General features: G+C 42.9%; 2 long non-coding RNA genes and 1 pseudogene across 2 annotated transcripts; 1 reads left to right on the forward strand and 2 right to left on the reverse strand.

Moving 5' to 3' along the window:
* Nucleotides 1–9,546: 9,546 nt before the first annotated feature.
* Nucleotides 9,547–10,670, reverse strand: LOC120431300 (uncharacterized; annotated as a pseudogene).
* A 2-nt stretch (nt 10,671–10,672) lies between these two features.
* On the forward strand, nt 10,673–18,780 carry LOC120431297 (uncharacterized). Its single transcript, XR_008212646.1, has 3 exons — nt 10,673–11,448; nt 11,568–18,422; nt 18,497–18,780. It is a non-coding gene; the product is annotated as an uncharacterized LOC120431297 (long non-coding RNA).
* Nucleotides 18,781–18,926: 146 nt separating this feature from the next.
* LOC120431298 (uncharacterized) lies at nt 18,927–19,631 on the reverse strand. The gene is made up of 2 exons (XR_005607852.2): nt 19,518–19,631; nt 18,927–19,337 (listed from the first exon to the last, which is right to left on the reverse strand). It is a non-coding gene; the product is annotated as an uncharacterized LOC120431298 (long non-coding RNA).
* Between the last annotated feature and the right edge of the window lie 4,234 nt (nt 19,632–23,865).

Below are 23,865 nucleotides of genomic sequence, written 5' to 3' on the forward strand. Positions count from 1 at the left end.
GTGCCATATGGTTACGGATGGCGGTTCGTTCCGCAGTCCGGGGAGTAGTACACGCGCGCACTATCTTCGTGGTCTAGACCCGAGCGAGGACACACCAGTTCGAACAGGGTTCCAGATTTGACGGACGTTACACTCATGCGATTCGTGTCACATCACTTCACGCGCCCTGTTCAGACCGCTTTTCTTCCGCATGCACTGTTCACCACTCTCACACGGGTCGGGCGTACGTTACGGTTCCGGAAGTATATGGCTCAGCCAGGATCTACTCTTCACCATGGTGTGTCTTCAACACAGGTCACCTAGGCTTAACGTGGTGGACTTCACAGAACCCGTACTAATTGTTTTTAAGCGAGATTTTTTTTAGCTTTAGCTATTTACATTTTTTTTTTCATTTCTACTCAAGTTGTGTAATGGTAAAGTGTAAAGATGATTGTGACCAAGATAAACTGGTTACAAACTTCAACCAATTTGGCTCAACATTGGCATAGTTACTTATTATTGTCTAAATAATCGCGTTTTAGGTAAAATTTACCAAAAAGAGGTAATAATTAACCAACAAAATTTTTAACCTTCAAATTCAACTTTTTTCCGTATAACTCTGCCAAATTGAATCTTATCATGAAAATGTAGTTCAAATGTATACATATTGTGTAACAAATTACCTCATAACGCCCATGCGATATCACAGATATTCGTTGTTTTTTTATTGTTACATGTTTAATATGCGTAAAATGCTCAGTTCCTGTTTCTTGAACACCTGCTAACAATAAAAAGCTATCCCCATCAGGTGCAAAAATAGGATGAGGTAAGATATCTAGCCACTCGTTTTCTGGTGCTTTTTCTGCATGTTGCTGGAAAAAAAATAGAAAAATATTTGACAAATATGAATGTTACTACTTAAAATGCCCATAATATCGAATGATCGCAAATACGAAGAACAAGTACAGTTGAGGTCATGTAGTTTAAAGCACCGTTTAGTATCGCTAACTTATTGTTCGATATAGAGAATTTGCAGCAAAGCTAAAAGACGTTTGTCGCCACCTATGAACAAATAGCGTAAACCTATGATTTTTAGAAAAAATGTGTTTTTTTCCTTCCTAATCAACATTTTTATAAAACTTATGCCGGATTCGGATGAGAAAAATTATTTCCAACAATTTGGTGTATAACTTTCCAATATTTGTTTGATTTTTCTATGAGAAGATTTCTAGATTTAGAAAAAGATAGTAATTTGGACTATTTGGCAAGAAAGTCTGTCAAAAATCAATACAAATTGTTGAATATACGTTAAAACATCTGTTATCTACTATATAACTGTTTATTTCATTGATATATACGGGGAAACTCATTTTTTCGTGTTCCAAAACATGTATTTTAAAGAAAAAGGTCACAAATTTTTGCGCGCCCAAAAGTTGATGTTCATTATTTTAAAGCAAAAAATTTTTCTCGTCTTTTGCAACCAGTTTCATGAAGATTGATGCAGGGAATCATGAGAAATAAGCGATTTTGTTCTTTAATCGACAGAAAGGCATACGACTTCAGGCAAGTAACCTCATTTTGGCGCCACCTACATTTGAAACGCAGTCGCGCTGCAAAACCTCAATCGTACTGATTAGAAGTTGACTTGTCAGGAAAACGTTGTCGGCGATCTACATAGGGAGCGTTCTTCAATTACGTAACGCAAACTTTGGGATTTTTGACCCCCCCCCCCCACCTCCCCTTCGTAACAAATCGTAACAGATGAGCGATACCCCCTACGGCCTACCTACCCCCACTGTAACGCGTAACACAAGGTCTTTTTGCAATTTTTTATAATTTTTCATCACACCCCCCCTCCCCCAATTTTCGTAACAGACGCTGACACCCCCTCTCCCCCCTAACTGCGTTACGTAATAAAAGAACGCTCCCATAGTATCAAGATTGTAAGCCACTGAACGATTTAATTTCCTATAGGGACGTGGCGTTACATCGTGCTGCCATCTGGTTTGCAAGAGAGGAAAAGTGCTGAGTTATCGTCTAAAAATAGACGGCGTCCTATCTCGCCCAGCAAAATTAAGTCGATAAAGTAGTCGGTTTCGATGAGAAAAAGTGGAAAACGTGGTCTAAAAATAGCGACGCCATCCCCCTATAATACCCACCCCCTAATACACGTTCATTCAGGATTGTGCTGACTAGATATTGATCTACTGGAAGAGGATTCATCTGTAGCCAAATGTTCATTGTAACTGTTAGCAACTGAATTTAAAACTAAACCTTATTGCACTAACGTACGAAATTATCTTACAGCTTCAAAGGAATGTATAACTAAATAAACACGTTCGCTAAGGATTTGCTGACTGAATTGCATTTTCCTTTATACCAGCGTTTCTTAACCTGGGGTAAATGTACCTTAAGGATCCTTAAGTAAGAGATACGACAACTTTTGGTGAGTGCCTCGAAATACTTGTCAAAATTGGGCGACCCGTTTGCAGAGAAATCTATGTCGTAAAATCCTGATTTCTGATTGGTTGGGAGAATGTAAACATTACCTGATTGGTTGGTTGAAATAGCGACATCTACATATGAGAATTAACCCTGAAAAAGGATCGTGTATTTCTATTGGATGGCTCTCAACCACTCAAATGGTCTTATTTTAAATGAATATAAAGACGCATCTCATCATTCTGCGTGTATCCTCCAGAGCAAGCAGCAGTGAAGTGCTCAAAGCTCTAAATTTTTTTTCGAATTTTCCGCCGTAATCGACCGTGATTACTCGCGAGTTTGCTCCACCAGCATGCCAAAGGCCGGCCGTGGCCGTGGCAGTTCGAGTGCGGCCTCGAAAAACGTTCGTCTACCGGCCGAGTGCAAAAAGGTAAACAAAACAACGCCGCCGCGTCGTCCGCCATCGCGCAGGGGAGCGTGTGCGCTGATGGTCTCAATCTGGAGTTATTACACGCTAATTACCGTGTCCAGGATCGCAGCCCTATAAGAAGCAGACTCCGCTCAGGTACTTCCGGCAATCTGTCGATCGGTGGCGCATCAACATCCGCCAACATTCCCACCAGTAACAAGTTCGCGAGACTGAGTGACGAGGAAACCAACAACAACAACACCGACGGTACCAGCACTACCGACGACGATGGACGTGCACGCAAAAAAGGTAGTACCGTAAACCGGGGTGACTTTGATAGGATTTCAATTTGTTTTTGGAATATTTTCCAACAGGTAAGGTTTTACTCAAGATTATTATTTTTAAAACATGTACTGGGGTAGGCCACACAAAGTCCATGCACTATTTAGGAAAAAAAGTTTTTTCAATAGTGTTTAGAAAAATAGTTACGTTGAAAATTCTTAGTTTAAATTCCGGGGTGACTTTGATAGTCATAGTTTTTGTTGTTAAAATCATATTTAAGATGTTCAAACTTTATTTGTACGTTAAATGTACCATAACTGAAGTTGCTGATATTGTTTCTAAGAAAAAAAAATCAATGTTTTTATTTCGTTATTTAAGTTTTTAAGCTTTTTAACAAAATAAATATAAATTTTATGTAAAATTGTTGAAAATTCGGAATTTTGCCTGAAATTTGTAAAAACTAGTTTTGTTAATAAAATTATCGATTTATATTGCATTTTATACTGAATTCGAAGATCTAGTCACAAGTTTTCACATTATACATGAAATTTGTTCAACTGAAATCGCCTTTAAATTCGGAGATTTTTTGAAATTGTATTTCAAAAACATTATTTGCAAACTTATTTTACCTTCATCTAGTGGAAAATTGTCCAAAGAATTCGAAAATGCATTCCGTTTTCCGATTCAAAATTATGTTCATTGAGAAAATCATGACACTTTGAGAAGTTTAAAATAATGACTTTCATCAACATTTTCTTAACTATAGTTAACTCACTTTTTAAACTTTTCAAAATTTTATGAAAAGTTCTTTTTGGGTTTCTTTGAACACTTCTCTACCACGGTCAGAATGGTTCTAAACAATTCCGTACGTATTTTAATTGTACTCTTCATTTTGCGGAAAAATCGCAAACCTATCAAAGTCACCCCGGCTATCAAAGTCACCCCGTTTTACGGTACGACAAAAAAGATAATTCTCCGAAGGAACGGCGACCACCTCCAATTTTTGTTTTGGATACGTTGGCGGACGATGTTGACGAGTTGCTGGAAGGCCTCCAATATAGTCTAAAAATTGGAAAATCAAAAGTACAAGTGATTACTTTCAACAAAAAGAATTTCGACCTGGTGGTGAAAGAACTGAAGTGTAGCAACTTCAAGTTCTACACATTCGATCCAGTTGAAAAGACTGCTGTTAAGGTAGTCCTGCAGGGCTACCAAGACCGCCCAATCGCCGACCTAAAGAAACACCTCTCGGGTGCCGGAATAACGCCACGGGAGATGAAAGTGCTCTCGCGCAAGACAACAGTATCTGTACCTGTTGTACTTCGACCGCGGCACCGTCAAAATCCAAGACCTGCGACGGACTAAGGCGTTGGACGGTTTTTGGGTAAATTCCAAAAACCCGATGGACGTAGCGCAATGCCACCGTTGCCAGAAGTTCGGCCACGGCTCGCGGAACTGCAACCTCCCGCCCCGCTGCGTGAAGTGCGGTGAAACACACCTCTCGGAGAAGTGTGCACTGCCGTGCAAGGCGGACTTGGGGGACAAGGCAGAGCAAACCAAGGCGCGCATTAAGTGCGCCAACTGTGACGGCAACCATACCGGTAATTACCGCGGATGCGTCGCGCGCAAGGCCTACCTCGAGGAGCAGGAAAAGAGGAAGAAGAAAGCAGCAGCATCCCACCCTTCTCAGCGGAATACGAGCGCAACCGTTCCTGCAGCTGGACAGCGTACGGTTCCCGCAGACAACTCAGCGTTCCCTCCTGGATGGGGGCAATCGTTTGCCAGTGTGATCGCTGCCGGTAGCGGCGATGCGACCCAGCAAGAAGTAACCGGGGAAGATCTCTTCACCTTGCCGGAGTTTTTTGCTCTAGCGGGTGAGATGATGATGCGGTTCCGGAACTGCCGTAACAAGGCGGAGCAATTTCTGACCCTCGGGGAGCTAATGATAAAGCACATCTACAATAGATAAAAAAAAACTGTGATCTAGTTTAAGCTTTTTCTCAAGCAATTCTCAAGAAAAATATGTTTGAATCACAAAACGGAAAAAAAAGTTTCTAGGTTACAAGTTTTATACGTTATGGAAACATAGATCAAAAAAAATCTTCAGTTATAGAGGCATTTTGAGAAGAACAGTTTTGTAACTTAATTTGGATTTATTTTCTTAACCTCAAATTTGCGAATAATTCACTCAAAGCTAATAAATTTAAATATTACATTATTATTTTTGAATGAATAATTAAAAGAAACCTGGCCTTAATGATCTATTGAACATAAAAATTCAATTTTCTCACTATCAGGCTGACATTTATAAGAAGCACAGTGACTGGCACCTTGTTTTTTAAATGACAATTTTAAACGAAACATTTTTTTTTGTTTTTTTTTAAGACGAATTATGTTCCGATGCCGAGCCCGATAACATGATCATTATCGGACTCTCTGTTTCTCTTTCCCAAAAAGCTCAGACTTGTTGATTTAGGCCCACCCGACTAGAACAACAGGAAAACGGTTATAAAACTAGACCGTAGTGGGATTGCGAAGTTTATTACAATAGTTGAAGGCGGCGGCGGTGGCCGGTTCATTGATTGCAAAAATAACTGAGGTGGTGACTGTTCGACGAGATTTGTGTTAACACCTTTTGTGTAACAAGCCTTGTTTCCTGTTTGTGTGTTCACCTATATGTTTCTATTGTCTTGGATTAAACGTCAAGTTGTTGACCAGAAAACGAAGCGGAAAGACGTGCGTTTTATCTCTTCCGCCGAATTCAACTCCGTGAAAATCCAGTCCACTGAGAAAACGTGATTTATCTAGGAACATTTTGGTCCTTCATGGCCGGATTGCTGGAGCAGTGATCCGTGGTATGAAGAGACGGGTTGCCGGAGTGGGAACTCGAACATTCGCGGTCGAAGTGTCCGCGCGTGTGTGTGTGTGAAGCGCGGGGCGTAGCACTCACGCTGCAAAGAGAAAGTGTGTGAACTTTGGAAGTCTGTGAACGGACGGCTGGAGAGTGGTTCGGGAAGCGGCCTTTCAGAGAAAAGCACCGGGCGGAGTGTCCGGGTGTGAAAAAGTGTGGCCGGAGGAGTGGTCTGAAGGTGACATTTGGACGGATTACAGTGTTGAAACCGAACCGGGACACCGGACGAGACAGTTTGTGCGCGTGATTGAAACTGCCGGCGCGGGGCGTAGCACCTGCTGGTGGAAGTGGAGCATGGTAGTATGACCCTGCCGCGTACGCCGAAGAGTAACAAGAAGAAGAAGAAGAAGAACTCCACGCCGAAGAAAGAAGTGTCTGAGGAAGAAGGAGGAAGTGACGCCAATTTGCAAGCAGTTGCTGGTGCAACGGAAGAAGGAAGACGCCCGCAAGATGGAGGAGCAGTTGAACCCGCTTGTGCGACAACGTGATGCTGCAGAAAGAAGGTTGAAGCGGGTGCAGACGGAAATCAAGACGAGTGCAGCGGCACCGAACGAGAATCTGCGGAACGTGCACTTCCTGAGGCATCAGCTGAGCAACGTAGAGAGCGCTTTTGCCAAGTTCGGTGAGTACCAGGAGAAGATTTACGCGATGACACTCACGCAGGACGAACAAGTGAAACACGAGCAGTGCGAGGTAGAGCTTGAGATGTTGCGTCGCGGTCTGACGCTACAACTAAAAGAGCTGGTTGAGAAACTGGAGAAGCCGGCGCTGAACGCTGGGCTTGTTCCGCCTGCCACACCGCAATACCTTCCGCCGCTGAACGTGCCTCTGCCGAAGTTCGACGGGACGTACGAGACGTGGCTCTCGTTCAAGTCAATGTTCCAGAACGTCATGGCGCGGTATACAGCTGAAACTCCGGTGATCAAGCTATACCACTTGCGAGACTCACTGGTCGGAAAGGCTGCCGGTGTCATTGACCAGGACATAGTCAATAACAACGACTATGAGGCGGCGTGGGAGGTTCTTGAAGAGCTGTACGGGGACAAGCGTGCGATCATCGATCGGCACATCGACGTTAACTTCGCTTTGCCAAAGATCTTCCGCGACAACGCGGCCGAGCTCCGCAAGCTCATCGACACATGCGTGAAACACGTCGAGGGACTGAAGTCGCTGCAGCTTCCGGTCAACGGACTGGGGGAGCAGATGCTCTTGAACCTGCTGGCGTCCAGGATGGATCTGGACACGCGAAAAGCCTGGGAGGCGGAACAGAAGGTCGGAGTGCTTCCGACGTACCCAGCAACCATCGCGTTCCTGGAGGAGAGATGCCGAGTCCTCGTAAGGTTGGAACCGCACGGTGAGAAAGGCGTCGAGCCACAACGATCGGTCGCGTTGGTGGTCGCGAGAGGAGCGAAGTGCTACGTTTGTAACCAGCAGCACGAGACCAAGAATTGCGAGCAGATCCAGCAGAGAAGCGTCAATGAGAGGTACAGCCAGCTACGAAGGTATGGGCTGTGCTTTAATTGCATGAAGAAGGGGCACCGCGCTGGTGAGTGCACCTCGACGAACTCGTGCCAGAGATGCAGCAAGCGGCATCACACTATGCTGCACAAGGACGGAGCGTGGATGTCGGAGACATCTCCGGCGACGACGGCGATCGATGCGCCGAACCCGAACAACGAACTGCGCTGGCAGTCTGGAAGGAGTGAAACAAGCAGCGTTGCAGCCAAGAAATCGACTCTGTTGTCGACGGCCGTAGTACAGGTCTACTACGGCCGGTGTACCGTGCACCGCACCTGTGCCGGACTCTGATCGATTCCTGCTCGGAGAACCACTTTATGACGGAGAGATTTCCAACTTGTTGGCGGTCAAGAAAGAGCGAGCCAACTGCGAGGTCAGTGGCTTGAACGGAGGATGTACGAGGATCAGTCACTCGGTGAGAGCAACGATGAAGTCCAGGGTCACATCGTTCTCGCGGAAGCTGGAGCTGCTGATCAAGCCCAAAATAGTCGAAGATGCGCCTCTGAGAACGATCGACGTTGCGAACTGGAACCTGCCGTCCAACATCAAACTTGCAGATCCAACCTTCAACAAGACCGGACCGGTAGACATGCTGCTGGGAGCGAGTGTGTTTTGGGACCTGTTGAAGGCTGGTAGAATTGCTCTGGCAGATGGCCTTCCCTCACTCAGAGAGACTGAGTTGGGTTGGGTAGTCGGCGGTGCGCTGCCAATTGGAACACCAGCAACGACGCGCTCGTTCTGCGGTGTAGTAAAGGAGGTGTAGTCGAGGGGGACGTCACTCCTGCGTTCACCGAGCGATAAAGCTCCCTTCTCTAACCTTCGCAGCACTATCTCTTGCTTTTCCGCTTTATGTTGCTTTAACTCGCGTTAACCGCGATAACTTGCTTTTTGGCTTACCTTTTGTTGCTTTCACGCATCAGACTGCTCGATTTTTTTGACAGCGAGAACTGTCAAACGCATATGACAGTTCTCGTTGTCAAATCAATCGAGCAGTTTGTTTTGCTGGAACCGATCGTCTACCATCGGAATTTTAGACCGGTTTCCGTCACCGGAGAACTGCGACGACCACGAAAATGAGGTAGAACCTTCTTTTTCATCATCTTCCACCTTCCATCTAAAGGTTAAGTACCTGAACAAATTCGCCAAAGCCGCCGTTAATACGACCTGCGAGGACCTAGAGCGCCAATAGCCGAAGGAGACACGCAACCACCCGGATGTGGTTTCGGGGAAGTTGGTTTGCACCCGGTGCAACGTCGTGATGGACCACACCCGGAAAGGTTCCATCATTCCATTCCAGTGGAAGGCGCAGGAGCACTTGAAGAGTTTATGGAGGAAGGTAGAAGCGAAGGCGTCAGGGAAGGTCAAAAAGAAAGTTTCGTTCGTGGCGGAGCGTGAAGAAGGTGGAGAGCACACTGAGGAAGGTTTCGTCGTACGTGTCGTGTGAAACGCGGGTCAGGCAACATCCAGAAGGGACGCTTCACTTTGATCCGGACAGCAAGGGATTTGATGTGTTCCACGTACAACGTGATGATGGACCATACGCGGATGCATTCATCGATAGGCACCTGTCAACAAGTTCAAGAAGCGAAAAGTGGACCAGGACGATCCTGCAAAACACAATCAACCCTCCTACAAGGTTGAACGATACCCTTTCAAAACAACAGCATCTAACGCCATCTCAAACCTGGCTGAATACTTGCTGATCCGGCTTCAGCGAGTTAGCAGCTTCCGGATGGAATGTGCGAGGAGCGAAAATTGTGATATTTGAATCATATTTGAATTTTTAAATATATTCTATATATTTTCATATATCCAGTTATGTATTAAATAAAAATAAATGTATTGCGCCTCCAGCTTGTGCCGATCGTCTTCCGGAAGGCATTCCAAATCCACGTTCACTTCTTCCTCATCCAGTGTTTCAATGCTTTCGGGGTCCGTCTGCGTCCTCCAATTATGCTGCGCTCATCGTCGTCGCTGATCGTTAGCCGCATCAGGTACTCTTCGTTTAGCTAAGCGTTACAAACGGATTCATACTCTTCGTTGTCGGCGATCGTCATCCGCAGCTGGAACAGAGCGCTACCGAACGCTTCCAATGGCCATCGATTTCTTACCAGTCGTTTCCGCGGCCAGTTTGAACACGGCACAGGCCATCAGCGTTTTGGGGCAACCTCCGCCGTACACGATACGGACCTCTTTGACGGTAGCGGCCAGCATGCAAAGGGCGTCATGCAGCGAACGATCCGCTTCGTCGGTGATCTGCTGGGTTGTCCCACGGATTACGACGGTACAGATCCTGCTAAGGGAACTCTCGAAGCGCAGCAGCGTGTCCTCGCCGATCATGACCTGCCAAATCTGATTGCAACGACCGAAACGAACCGGGTTGGTCCGGGTTGTCACCTTGTCCTTAATTTTGTCCTACTCGGTGACCTCCAGCTCGGCAATCTTAGCTATCGAATCCATCTTGATGCTCTATGCAATAACCTTGAACTTGACCGTGTCCATTGGCGTGTTGGCGATCAAGATCTTTGCGTTCTCGATGCGTTTCGACTGGTGCACTGCACACCGCGCTTGTCCAACAGGAAGCCCTCGTTCAGAAACGACTTCTCAAAGCAACCACCGGTCTTTTTTATGCGCTGAATCGCGGTCAATTCCCCGGATCACTTCAACCGCATCACGGCATCGACGACCAGCTTGGCCAATTTCTACTTTTGCTGGGACCGAATCTACGAGCTGAGCGTCGTGCAGGCAATGTTCATTAAATTCTTCCTGGAACTTTTCCGCATCCTTCGAATTGTCCTGAGCTACGGCAATCAGCATCGAACGTGCCGCCTGCGTGGAAGCTCTCCACCCGGCGATAATCGTCTGCGGGTGCAACATTTGCTCGTTCAGCTTTTCCGGCTCGCGCAGCAACTCCGACGCCAGCACCGTCGCGGAAGTCGTTTTATCACCAACCTCGTTGTCAAAGAAGCGACTCATGTCCTCGAGGATCTTCGCCGCCGGATTTTTTACGCTGACCGCCTTCAGAATCGTCGCCCCGTCGATGGTGACCTCAACCTATCCGGCGCTGCGGCCGTGCGCCACCAGAATAATGTCCATTCCCTTCGGGCCGAGTGTGCTCTTGACCAGGGGAAAGATCACAATCACAAACAACAATAAAAATCACAATTAAAATCACTGCTAAACAACAAAATTACTCGGAAACATTTCTCCTGCGGAGCAATTTTTCTGGCCGTTGACAAAAAAAGCAAAGTTTTGCTTTGAATGTTTCTATCTGTCAAAACGGTCAAAACTGCTTGAAAAAACCAAAACAAATACCGAGTTGCCAAACATGACCAAAAACTGCTCGACGGCAAGGTTGCAAGATAAATTTTCCTGGTTCAAAAGTCGAGCAGAAACTGGTCGCTTTAACTCGCTTTCGCGCGTTAACTTGCGATAACTTGCTTTAAGGTGGCGTTATGTGAAAACTCGGCACGATGAGTAGCGTTGATGCTTTTCGAGCCAGTTTTTGTGCGTTTTAGTGTGTTATCGCGGAGTGACATTCCCCTCGGGTGTAGTAGTTGGAGCAGATTAGTGATATGGGAGAAGGATTGTTGAAAGTGTTTCAATAATGGGGGAGGATGTACGACGAGATTTGTGTTAACACCTTTTGTGTAACAAGCCTTGATTCCTGTTTGTGTGTTCACCTATATGTTTCTATTGTCTTGGATTAAACGTCAAGTTGTTGACCAGCAAACGAAGCGGAAAGACGTGCGTTTTATCTCTTCCGCCGAATTCAACTCCGTGAAAATACAGTCCACTGAGAAAACGTGATTTATCGAGGAACAGTGACTACGGCAATAGCGACAGCGATGGCGGCGGTGGACACCCGGATGGGCAGCAACTCCTGCAGCGGGAGCTGTCTTCCCAGGTGAGTTTTTGGTTGCGGCAGAAAATTGCGTCACTTACTTCTGACTACTTCTGACGTGGGACAATCCGGCAGGTTTGCCTCCTTTTTGTTTGTACAAAATTGATATTTATTCGTTTTAGGATCAATTGCCACCCCAGGAGTTTCCGGGAAATGGTGGTGGAAGCCTTCCCGTCGGCGAGCCTGATGATGATCACTTTTACGATAGCCATCGGGCGGTTCAAGAGATTTTCGTGACAACCGTCAGCCGGAGAACGACATCTGGCAGGATCCCCCGGCCAACGAGGGTTGAGGTGACGGTGGATACAGAGGCCGATGCGAGTAGGCGATGGTCGGGAACGTTCCAAACGGAAACGAAAATAATTTTAAGCTGGTGAACTGCGACGTGTCGACATCAGTCCAGAAGAACGCCATTCCGATTGTCATGAGCGGATGCGATGTGGTGGCCTGCGCCGGCTAGTTCCGGAAAGACTGTGGCGTTTCTGGTTCCGATACTAAATAAATTGTACAGGCATGGCGTCACTCCACCGACCCAGAATCGTTCCTTCAGTAGCCGCAAGTAGTCCCACTGAGATTTGTGCTGACTCCGACCAGATGCGTGAGTTGAACCGTGGTTGCAACCTGGACAACCTTCGCTTCCCCGTGCAAGACAAGGTCGATAGCATGCTGTGAAATTGTGGAAAAAATATATACAAATTTTCTTTGAAATATATGCTTATGTCTAAAATAACTTGTATTTATTAATTACAAATAAAAAATAATAATAAATCAATTGTTGTATGAGGAAGGTGTGACCGTGTCCAGCTGCGTCAGCTAAATCCCCTGCAGCCACTGCTTGTCCCGTTCGCTCATCAGATTCGCGTACGCGTCGTACTGCCCGGAGCGATCCACCTTGCCACGATGGTGCTGCATCTGTTGCTGATTCTTTTGACAATTTTGCGGCGTTTGTGCTGCTGCTACGATTCTGACCCTGCTGCTGACGAATGATTTTGCTGAACTTTCTGAACCAGCCGCTGGTCAGAACCTGGGAGGTTCGGCGATAGCACATTCGTTGGAATTGGAGACTGAACGTTCACCTGGAGCAGGTGCACAAGGGAACCATGTACAACGGCGGAAAAAAAATCACTGGGTCGTCAACGGCGGCTGTTTCATAATGCAGGGAAATACAGGTAGCGGACAAGGTAGTCCTTTACCTGAAGATAAAATGGCGGTAAGGTAACTGCTGGGGAACCTACGGAGGCGGATGCATTGATTGCTGCGCCTTCTGTTCGTACAAACATCCTCTCCTTTCTTGGCTCTCCGCCTATCCTCTGATGGTGCTGCTGTGCATCACCGGATGCTGCGGTCCGGCGTGCTCGGCATCATCCACACGCTCAGGTCCAGCTGCAACCTAGCGCCGATCCACAGCGCACCTCGAATTCAAATTCAAATTTCCCGTAAAAACTAAACGATGCATTCATTTCCCAAAACTAAATCAAAACACAAACACTTGACAGTTTTGCGAGCGAAAGTGACACGAGGCAAATCAATGTTTTCAAAGCAGGTGTGGTGCTGTCAAATATGAAATAACGTGAGGAATTTAATTCCTTAATGTATTAAATGCGAAAAATTAATATATTAAGGCCAATGTCATGCCCCTCGCATCCCGCCATACGTCGCATCAAGAGGATGACTCAGTGAGAATCAAAAGAGAAGAGTAGAAGTGAAGTGAAGGAAAACGACTGGAAAAAATGTACCAGTTCGTAAATAAGGAACCACAGTTCCAACAAATTTTATTAAAAAGAGTTCTTGATCTAAAAACAAGACTCAATTATTCTATAGAAGATGGAAATATGTCCTCTTCTCTTATAAAAGACCTGAGTGCCCTGTTAAAATGGAGTGCAAAAATTGGCCTCCTTGGGGAGTCAGATGTCAAAAACGTTCAATATAATTTGAACATAGTACGAAAATGTACTAATCAAACAATCAACGAATCAACATCAAGTGAATTGATGGATATAAGGATAAAGAATCAGCAGAAGGCAAGAAGTTAACTACCGGGTTTGATGTTTGAAAACAGTCCAAAGTGTTTTATTGAAATGACAATTCAGAATAAATCAACACAAATGGACAACATACAAATAAACAATATTCAAGAAGAATCGCCAAGCAACGTTATCTTAATTGAAGAACGTAAAAAGTTCACCAGTTCGAAAAACAAATTTACAAAAAGGATAAGAAACATATTTCAACGTCAACATCGCATCATACGGAGCAACAATCCAGCAAACAACACGCCAACAAAAAGTTCTATCGGAACAAAGCGAAGCCAACAAAAACCAAGGGAACAACAAGTTATCTAGAAATCAACGGAACTTCAAGTCAACGAATTGCATGTCATCGAATAGGTATGTGTTAACATATAAAGTTAAGTTCGTAGACACAAATTCCAAAATTTTGTCAAATCAAAGCCTTTTTTACGATATGGGTAAAAAGTTGTCAATTGATATTTGATAATGGAAATACAAATCAACACCACATAAATATGTTTTACCATGTAAGGCCAATTTCAAAATTATAAATTGCAAAACCGCTTTTACGATCGGGGTAAAAACACATCCATATAACAAGTAAAAACATCGTAGGTTACAGATCAGTGATTTAGACCGATTCAGATCAAAATGGCAAGACTTCTGTTAACTATATTAACAAAATATTTTGCAAAATTTTTGAAGTAAAATTGCTCACTCCATATCTTAACATCGTGGAATACGCTTTTAAGAAGCTGTTATCGAATGTCAAAGACACATGTTTTTCAAATGATTTTCATGGAATAACGACAATAAAACAAAATAAAACTGGAGAGACAGTTATTGATCGGTACTAAATTGCTTGATAACTGAAATTCAAATAGATAAAACAATCTCCACCGTGATCGCGCTCTTGGCGACACGACAGCAGCAGCGGACTTCAGCTGAGCTTACTGAAACGCTTCTTCCTCGGGCCTCTTCTGCGCGTGCAGCAAGAAACACTTCTGATCGGGTAGTCGCACTTGCTTGTAAGCGAGACACTTTTTTCTTCTCGGGAATTTTACTACGCTTGCAGCAAAACAGCTCCTGTCGGGGTGTTACACTAGCTCGTAAGAGCAACACTTTTTCAGCTCGGGAAGCCTCGTCGCAGCCACACCTTCCGAAACCTTCCTACTGACGCTTGCAGCAGGCCCTTTCCGTCGGTGCTGTGGCCTCGACGCAGCTGGATTCTGGGACCGTCCCGCTGACGCTTGCAGCAGGCCACGTTCCACTTTTTCTTCTTCTTCTGTGTGCAGCTGGAGCGACCGCCAAATGCGCAGCGGTACTGTGAATTGGAATTTATCACTCTTGGAAACACAAAATGGCGTCGCTTCGCGCACTACACACAGGCACAGATTCACACAGACATCTTCACGTTTTGCGGACTCTTGCCGCCACTTTTTCCGCCGTTCTTAGGCCACGGAGTCGCCTTCCGGAAAGCCCTAGAACTGTCACTTTTCCGGATCCCGATAACGCACTCTTCTTCCACGGCAAGATGGCGGCGCGTGCCGTTTTCTCGCCGAGCGCACACTCTTCAAATCTTCTGCCGGTGGCCAGGGGGCCACTTCCGGTTCACTTTCTTTCGCTCGACGCGGTCCGCTGACCTTCCGTCAGCGTCTTCCGATCCGTCGTTCTGCAGGACACAGACACACGGCACATTTTCACGCGGAGCACTCGAGACGATCGCGGGATGGAGCAAGCTCCGGAGGAACGCGGGAAGTTCAAGCCCGTTACGACTCTGAACTTTTCTTCTTTGATTTTTTTTTTCAAGATGGCGACCATCAAAATGAGTTAATGATGATGATCTTTTAGCTAATTAAATTCCCTACAAAACGCTTCTAACAGATCTGAAAAATTCTTTTCCTACGCGGAGATATCGCCTTGCAACCATTTGTACTAACTGACATTTTCGAACGCATCATGGATGTGCTCTCTTATTTTTCATCATGCCCAGATCGAAAGTCCGTAGACCCACGATGTTTTGTAAGGCAACGATGTTTTTCGAAAATTTCGATGAACTGTAGGCTGCTCGGTAGAGTAAAAGAGAAGGCATGATTTTGATTTTCATCGAAGTTTTGCAAAGCATGCTCTCTCGCTCTTTCGTGATTGCGAAAATTTTGAAGAACTGTCAAACTGCCAAACAACCATCTTGCTTTTGAACATTTTTTTTTTTTTCAAGTCGGGAAATTTCGGAAGAATTTCAGCTTTACGGTGAGTAAATTCTTGTATTTCTGAGTAAATTTGATTAATTTAAAGTTCTCCTTATTAAAGCCGTGCCGATCTGCTGCTAAACAAAAACAAGTCCGTACCTGAATCGCCCACCGGAACCTGCCGGCAAGTGGTGACCCTCGAAAGGACAAGCTTTACCAGAGATGCCAGCTGAGCTCAGGAAAATGGGCCACGGTGTTCAAATGGTAATTAGCTCAGAACGCTCGAGTTTTAAATTTTTATTAAAAATCATTTCTTCCAGAATTTCAACTCCAAAGATGCTCCCGGAACCTGGTCAAGATCATTTGCCCATTAGCCCTGGTCAGTTCTCCCAGCATGAATCATGCAAATCTCCGGAAGGACATACGGGACATTCACTAGGAGGAAAAGCTGGGAACACTGCGGGAAAGTCTATCAGCAAGAACCTGCCGGCTTTTTGGTGCGGAAAATCTGCAGATTCGTCGACAATACTGCCAGGCAGATAAGAAGGTTCAAGTTCGACGGCTATTTCCGGTCTTAGCAAAATGAGATCAAGGAGTACATAAACTGCACCTTGCCACTGTTCCGGAAACAACCAGTCGAAATGCAGGAACTGGTCCAGCGAGGAGTTGGTTTCCGTCTCGTCCCGACGACGTGAAGGAACCGATAAACGATAGCCAATAACCTCCCCGCCCGTTGACCACAAGAGCGAAATAACCATGATTTTTGCAAGTTTTTCAGATTTTTGGTAATTTCGTTATAGTAACTGTTGATTTTTTTTATATAGATTCTTTACAGTTGTAGACGTCTGGTTGATCAGACCGATAATAGCTTGCAAAACGGGCGTGCACTTGAACCTGCCCTGGAAACGACAATTTGGACGTCGCAAGCGTTGGCATACGCAATACGAATGCGTCCAGGTTCGGTTGACGAAGACCGATTCACGTACTTGTCCATAACAAGCGGTCCAACGCGGATAGTTCAGAACCACCATACTTCAGAACCACTTCAACGGAAACAACGGGGGACCCGCATAAACGAGAACCTTTTTTTTTTTTCTGTTTGAGTATTAAGACACGGAATCCTTATTACGAGGACTATTGTATCGTGTTACCCATTTTTACTGTTATTAAGCATTTCCAGATCTATAACACAGTCCCTATTGAGAGGGAAAGTGCTGTTCCATCCAGATGCTGTAAACTCCTTTCCTTGTGCCTTGTGCGCTATGTATCGCTAGAACCGCGGTGACAATTTTTTCGTGTCATTTTTCAAGCTCTTCCCAGCAGCTATTATTTGCCGCGCGGGGTCTTGTAAAGACAATTGTCTTTTTGCGGTGCTATTTTTGCGGTGTTCCCTTTGCTCTGATCTGGACAATGCGACTGGACTGCAGTGCAATACCGATCGGCTGGGCATTATTTACATGCGAAGACACGAGGAAAGTATTTTGGGAAAGAGGCGCAAAGGAATATCCCAAGATCGATCACATGCTTGAAGAGCACGTGAAGCAACCGTTTTATACTCATACGGTTGCTGCTACCTCTGAACTTAAACCTAATGCTGCCACCCTGAGAAGAACCCATGACTTTCCGCTTATGAGGCGAAAACCCGTAACCATTCGGCCACAGGAGGTTGGCAACGAGAACCTTAAAAAAACTTTTTGTTAAATGGTTTACTCACCATTTCAGAGATCGTAACCACTATTTGAAAAATGGTAGGAAAACCTTTAAAATACCATATCGGAAATGGTACCCTACCATTTTTCATAAAGTTCGACCATCTGAGATGAGGGTGGTTAGCAACGGTAACCTTAAAAATCTCCGAACAACGTTTCGTCAGATTACCATTTGTGTAATGGTGAAAATAAAGTTAATTTTCGCGTGGAAGCGACCTTTTTCCTCCGGTTTTTACTGTTTCAGAAACGGTTTTTCAATGGTATTTTAAGGTTTTTTTTTTACAATTTTTAACCTTGCTGCTACTGTTTTACAAATGATTCGTAAATGGTTTTTTAGGGTTTTTCTTGCTATTTTTACCGAGCGCTACTATTTTAGAAATAGTTTTCCCATGGTTATTTAAGGTTTATTCTATAATTTTCTCCCAGTTCCACTATTTGAGAAATATTTCAAATGGTTTTTAATAGTTTTTCTAGCATTTTTTACCTACCTAATTATTACAGAATTGTTCACTTTTTGACGGATAGTTCACAACAATAATATTAAAACTTTTTTGGCTTTGATTCTAGTTGATTGCCGATTCTGTTCGGTTGATCATACTGCCAAAGTCGTCCAAACCTGAAAAAAAGAAGAAAAAAATCACAAAGTATCGAGTAGAATGTTATTCAAATATGTATACTTATCTGATGATTCAAATGATTTCCTTGATTAATGCCAATCGTGCGTTCGCTTCGATTTTGTTTTGTCGGTCGGCTGCCGCCGAATCCTCCAGCACCAGCTGTTCCGTTATTTCAAGTTCTCCACGGCGCTGAAATGATCAACAAGAAAAATGTAAACAAAGTATCTGGTAAATCAAATGATTTGTTTGAAAATTATATTGTGAATACAGACAAAAATCAAATTTCGAGCGCATCTGCGAAGGCCACCACTTATCACTCGCGAAACAATTTAATGGGATCCCTTTTTTAATGTAGAATTTTTGTGCTGTCATCTGTCACAAAAAAAAGCAGCCGCAACAAAAACAAACGTGATTCTTGAAACAACATTTGGAATCTTTTTTTTTCAACAAAGGGTACGTTTCACAGTATTTTTGATAATTCGAGCTTAAATTTGTTACTAATACCATCAGTTTTTGTTCATTTCCAGAATATACAGTGCCGAGGAACAGCAGGAGATGGAGTACGACGATTATGAGGAGAAGGAATACCTCCGAGATCCCGTTGACATAGATTATGATCCGTTTGCAGACGAACGCGTCGATACCGAATCGACAGACTGCGGCAAAGACGGAAACGGAAGCGAAGATGACCGAGGAAAGGAAGTTCATGAAAAAGAAAAACCGTCGCAAAATCGATCCCAATTCTTAAGTTCTGAAAATCACCAGACCAGGCATCAAGGACCTTTCATTTGAACGCGTTTTTTGCCAGCGTAATTAAAGAACCAGCGTTGGAAACAGCAGTCCAGTTGCAAGAGAACGATTTCAGTCAGCACCTGGCAACCCAGATTACGGACAGACGGAACGAACCACGAATGATTGCATCATTGTGATTTTATCACTCTTATTCTCGAAATAAACTTTGTTTAGTCGTATGTTTTATTTATCGCATCAATTATGGCAAAACAATCAAGCCGAACTTCTTCAGGTTCTTTCCCAAGCCCTTTTCCGATCACAGAAATTCTTGGCCCGGTCCAAGATTCAGACGGAATGAAATCCTCATTGATCTAATTGCTGCTCCAAATGTCTTGTACACCTGGTCCCGTTTCTTGCGATTAACACCGCCGGTTGAGTTGACAATTTTGAGCCATTCCCAGATCGCAGATTTAAGCCAGCCTGCGATGAACATTCTGCATTGTCTGATCCTAGTTAATAAAATGTTTTATTTGAGATTTCAACTAATTTTGAGTAAAAAACTTAACAACGTAGCGAAAATCCGAAGTCGAACAACCAAAACATTGCCGAGAAAAGTCAAATCTGATCGGCTACACGCTAAAGGCTGGTATGCAGATCGGAAGGAAAGTGGTCAAGAAACAGCTTTACGAACAGCAGAACAAAGGAGAGGGAACGTTTTCTTGGGGCTTTTCTTCACCCTCTCTGGCTTGCTTTCGCTACCGCTGCTGCCCATTTGAAATTTTTCTTGACCGGTTTCTTCCGAAGTGCATACCTTACATAACAGGGAAATACTCAAATTAAGTTTGACATTTCGACAGAGAAACTGCGCAACAGATTTTTTTGCGGAACAGATCTGTTGCGCACTTCGGTTTGGTGGAATAAAGACAATAACTAATATGGAATTACCTCTGTGCATTTCCACAACGGACTATAACAAGTTGCTATGATGGTAAGATTTTGCGACCTCGACATCCATACCGTCGATATTTGGTTGTTTTGGCCACCCATCCAGCTTGCAGACAAAATGTAATAATCCCTATTGAGTAGAAAAAGAAAAAAAATAAAAATATAGATTTATTATTTACTTAGACTTCACTAATGTATGCTTTAAAGCGTTTCTCGAGCACTTCTCCCCAAATTCTTAATGTAAACTTATGTCAAAAACTGGGATGGGACGGCTGGACAGGGTATTCTTTTTGAATGTTTACGTTTGTATTCTTCTTCTGTTTTTTTACAACAGAATTCGTGTTCGAATTAAAATATCAAGCAATCTGTGATTCAGAGCGCTTGACAATTTAGTCCTAAAATTAAGCTTAAATTTGTGATATTATTGTTCACAACGATAAAGCTTATTTTTCTGAGAACAATGACCTTTTGAACGAACTCAAAGGATCAAAAATGGATTTTTAATTCAATTTTTAAAAATTACCATCACGGCCCTTCATGACAGAAAAGGTCCTACTTGACGTTCCAAGGGGACCATAGTTAATCCATCGAAAAAATGATATTTAATATAATATTTTTTTTGCATTAAAATGAAAAAAGTGATCAGAAATGGTTTTTAATCGTATTTTTACCGTTGTACATAAAATGGACATAGGGCTTTAATACCCAATTCAAATTTCCTTGATGATGTAGGACAACCATGCTCAATTCAAATTTCCTTGATGATGTTTTTCAATTCAGCGCTCAAGCATGCGGATGACTTTTTCTTTGGTTGAAATTTTGTTTAGATTTTAACCGCAGATTTTTGAATTGGGCTGTTGAAATTTGCGGATGGACGTGGGAGGATCCTGAGTTTATGTTCCATCGTTTTACGGTGGATCCGTTCATAATGAGCTGCCGGATACAAATCACTAGCAATGGTTGGCAAATCAAAGATGACTCAAGAGCAAGGTGAAGAGTATCAGGGCCGGCCTTTACAAAGCGGATTCAGCGGTAATTTTTAACTCAACTATTGTTGTTAGTGCGAAAGTTAACATTCCATAGGTCGCACGCCCTAAGAGCCAGAATCTTAAGAAATGGCTTACAAAAACTTAAATTTGTACCAATTCAATCACTTCAAGGAGCAAAAAGCTCGTTTTTTTTTAAATTTTTGGCAATGTGTTGGAAAACTGCAAAAAAAAACAAATTGGCCTAACTGCGGCAATTATTTTTGTTTACTTTAAAAAAAATGAATGATGTGCCACTACAGCCAAAACGCGCAAAAAAAAAAACGATTGTTTTAAAGGAGCAAAAGAGTCGTCAGTTAAATGAAAATGCTTATAAGTCAACATTCGGTGTATGATATAAATAAATGCCTTTCAATTGAAAATATTTTAATCAATCTATTAATGCAATTTACCATAATTTGTGAAACCGATTAATTTTTTTTAACTCTAATTACAATACTTCCCATTTTCTCCTCATAAGAAAGGACTGGTTTAGGTTGACAAAAACGGCCATGTTGAAAGGGGTTTAGTTTGACAATAGGTTTTTTTTTTATTTGTTTATTCCATCCCAGGTCAAAAACATAAACAATGACTTTTAAATCCCGCCGTTTGGCATGCATGATTTTAAAAACCCGCCAAACAAATCGCAGCAACCCTGACTGAAAAGTCCGTCAGACGTCCGTCGTTTGTCGTCCGTGCAATCGTACGACGTCGCACGACAATGTCGTGCGGCTTTCGCGCGAATGTCATACGTTTTTGCACAAAAATGTCGTATTTGTCGTGCGATCGATGATTGAAATTGTACGACATTGTCGTACAATATTCGACCGACGTCGCACGGTTTTGTTATTTAGAATTCCGTGCTTTTGTCGCGTGCTGTCATTTCGGATTTTTAGGTTATGTTGCAGTTGAAAAATCTGTTGTTTTGTTTTTATTGTTTTTTTTTTATTAAAACTGTCAAAATTTCACAAAAATATTTACTTGTTCACTTAATTTCACTTGCGGATCGACGATTCATCTCCAACTTGGCTTCCTTCGGGATTTTCATAGACCGCAGCTTCCGGCTTGGATGTTGGTGTTCTTCTAAAGCGGCTGTGGCAGCATCTTGGTCGTGTTGGACTTTTGCTCCTCGACGAGCTGATCAAACCCGGATGCGACACCTTGGCGACGATCTTGGACCTCCGACGGATTAATATTTATCGGAGTACAAGACAACGTGGGTTTGTGGAGTACGAGTACGAGAAAACGTGGCTGCTTCCGTGGGTTCTACGGAAACCACGCGGGACCACACGGGGACGCATGGCCTTCCATTACAAAATTCGCATCCGTAGCCAAAGTTTAAATGTCCAGCTTTACCGGCTTTCCCTCCCCGTTTTGTTACTATTGTTCTGAATTTGAAAATCAACCCATTATAAAACTAGGGGAAATTCTTATATGTTTGGCAGGTTAAGCACCCGCTTCCAACTTCATCCAATTTGATTACTTTCATTATTTAAACATTTTTTTTGTAAAACTTTTGATAGAAACTTGCTTGCTCACTTTTCTATTTCGCTATTTACCACTCGGTTTCAGTTGAAAACCCTTTTTATGAGCTGTAATTGATCGTCAAAATGCTGACATGCCAACATTAGAGGCACGATGGAATTGGATGCTGTTCCCCTATCTGCTTGCATCTAAGTTAATTTGGTTTCAAGAGCTCTTTCTGTTCTTTAGTTCATTATAGCTTTATACAGTTTATCTCTTAAATTTTCTATTCTTGGGCAAAATCATGATATTTTTCGAAATTTTAAAAACTCTTCATTTTTCCTATTTTTGCTAATGAGGTGCGTTTTTATTATGTAATTTTTTTAACCTTTTTTTTAAATTTCTGGTTTCATTTTAATTTCATTTCAAATAAAATCTAACAGTGAAAGATCACACTCTACCGAACTGCTCTAATTTGACTTCCATTAGTTCGACCGAATGCTTTTCTAATTATTTCAAATTTTGATTATGTTTGGTCTAATCATTGCACTTCAATGCTGTCTACTAGATTTTTTTTTTATTGCTCTGAGAATTTTCCCTGTACCATTAGATTTTGTTTTTTTTTTTTTTAGCACCAGCAAAATTATGCAGTGTGGAAAAGCTAAAAAAGTAGTTCTCAGCATCGATTTACCAGTCTGTTTGACCTTGACAATCTATACAGTTGACGTTTTTATCATCAAATGGTCTTGAAACTGTTTTATTTAAGATAGTAATTTCACTTTAAACATGATTTGAATCAAACAGTAGTTTTTCAAAACCGCAGTCGACACTGAGGGAATCATTATAGTTTTCAAACCTTCCGCATACCAGTTTAACAAAAACTCTATCATGCCTGTACGGAAATCGAACATTCGATATTTGAATTTGCAATTTATTCAATTTGTTTTAGTGTTTGATTATTATTTTAACGAATTTTGGGTCCTATAATTAAGCCCTATTGTTGATACTACTGTTCACAACGACAAAGCCTACTTTTACCAGTACTTTGTACGTCCACCAAAGGTTCAAAATGGATCCCCAAAACATTTTTGAAAACTTAACATCGCGGCCCCTCTTGACAGCTTGCTCCAAGAGGACCATAGTCTATCCATGGTAAAATGTTGTCTTGTCAATTCCCCTTTTTTCACTAAGATCAAACAAAGCGATCAAAAATGGTTTCAAGCGTCTTTTTTTTACCGTTGAACACAAAAAATTTACTCAAGGTTTGAGGACCCTATTATGTATTTCCGGCCTCTAACTACGTGCCAACATTCCTAGTATTTTCAGAAATTCTTTTTTTTTTTTGTGCAGCAGTCTGTTTCCCTCAACTTTGTCTTCAGACTATTTTTCTTTACTTTATGTGTTTTGAGAAACCAATCCTCTGAAGTTCACAATCTAATCGTCTAAATAACGTGGATTTAAGAACTTCCCGTTACTATTTTGTTTTAGATTGTTTTTTTTTTTTGTTTAGTGACTAACTGCTTGCATTTGACCAAAACAACACCCTGATAATATGATGTTACACCCGAGCTTAGTTAATCTCACCTCAAAGTCAGCCAGTTAATTACAGCTTTTGAGTCTGCCTTTTTTTTATCTTCTTTGAGACTGTATTTTACAGTCTTCTAACAGATTGGTTATCATAGGCCGTTTATGAAAACCCAGCTTTCCTCTTGTCAGCTTTTGTAGGTATT

The sequence above is a fragment of the Culex pipiens genome, chromosome 1, assembly GCF_016801865.2.
Source record: "Culex pipiens pallens isolate TS chromosome 1, TS_CPP_V2, whole genome shotgun sequence".
NCBI lineage: Eukaryota > Metazoa > Arthropoda > Insecta > Diptera > Culicidae > Culex > Culex pipiens.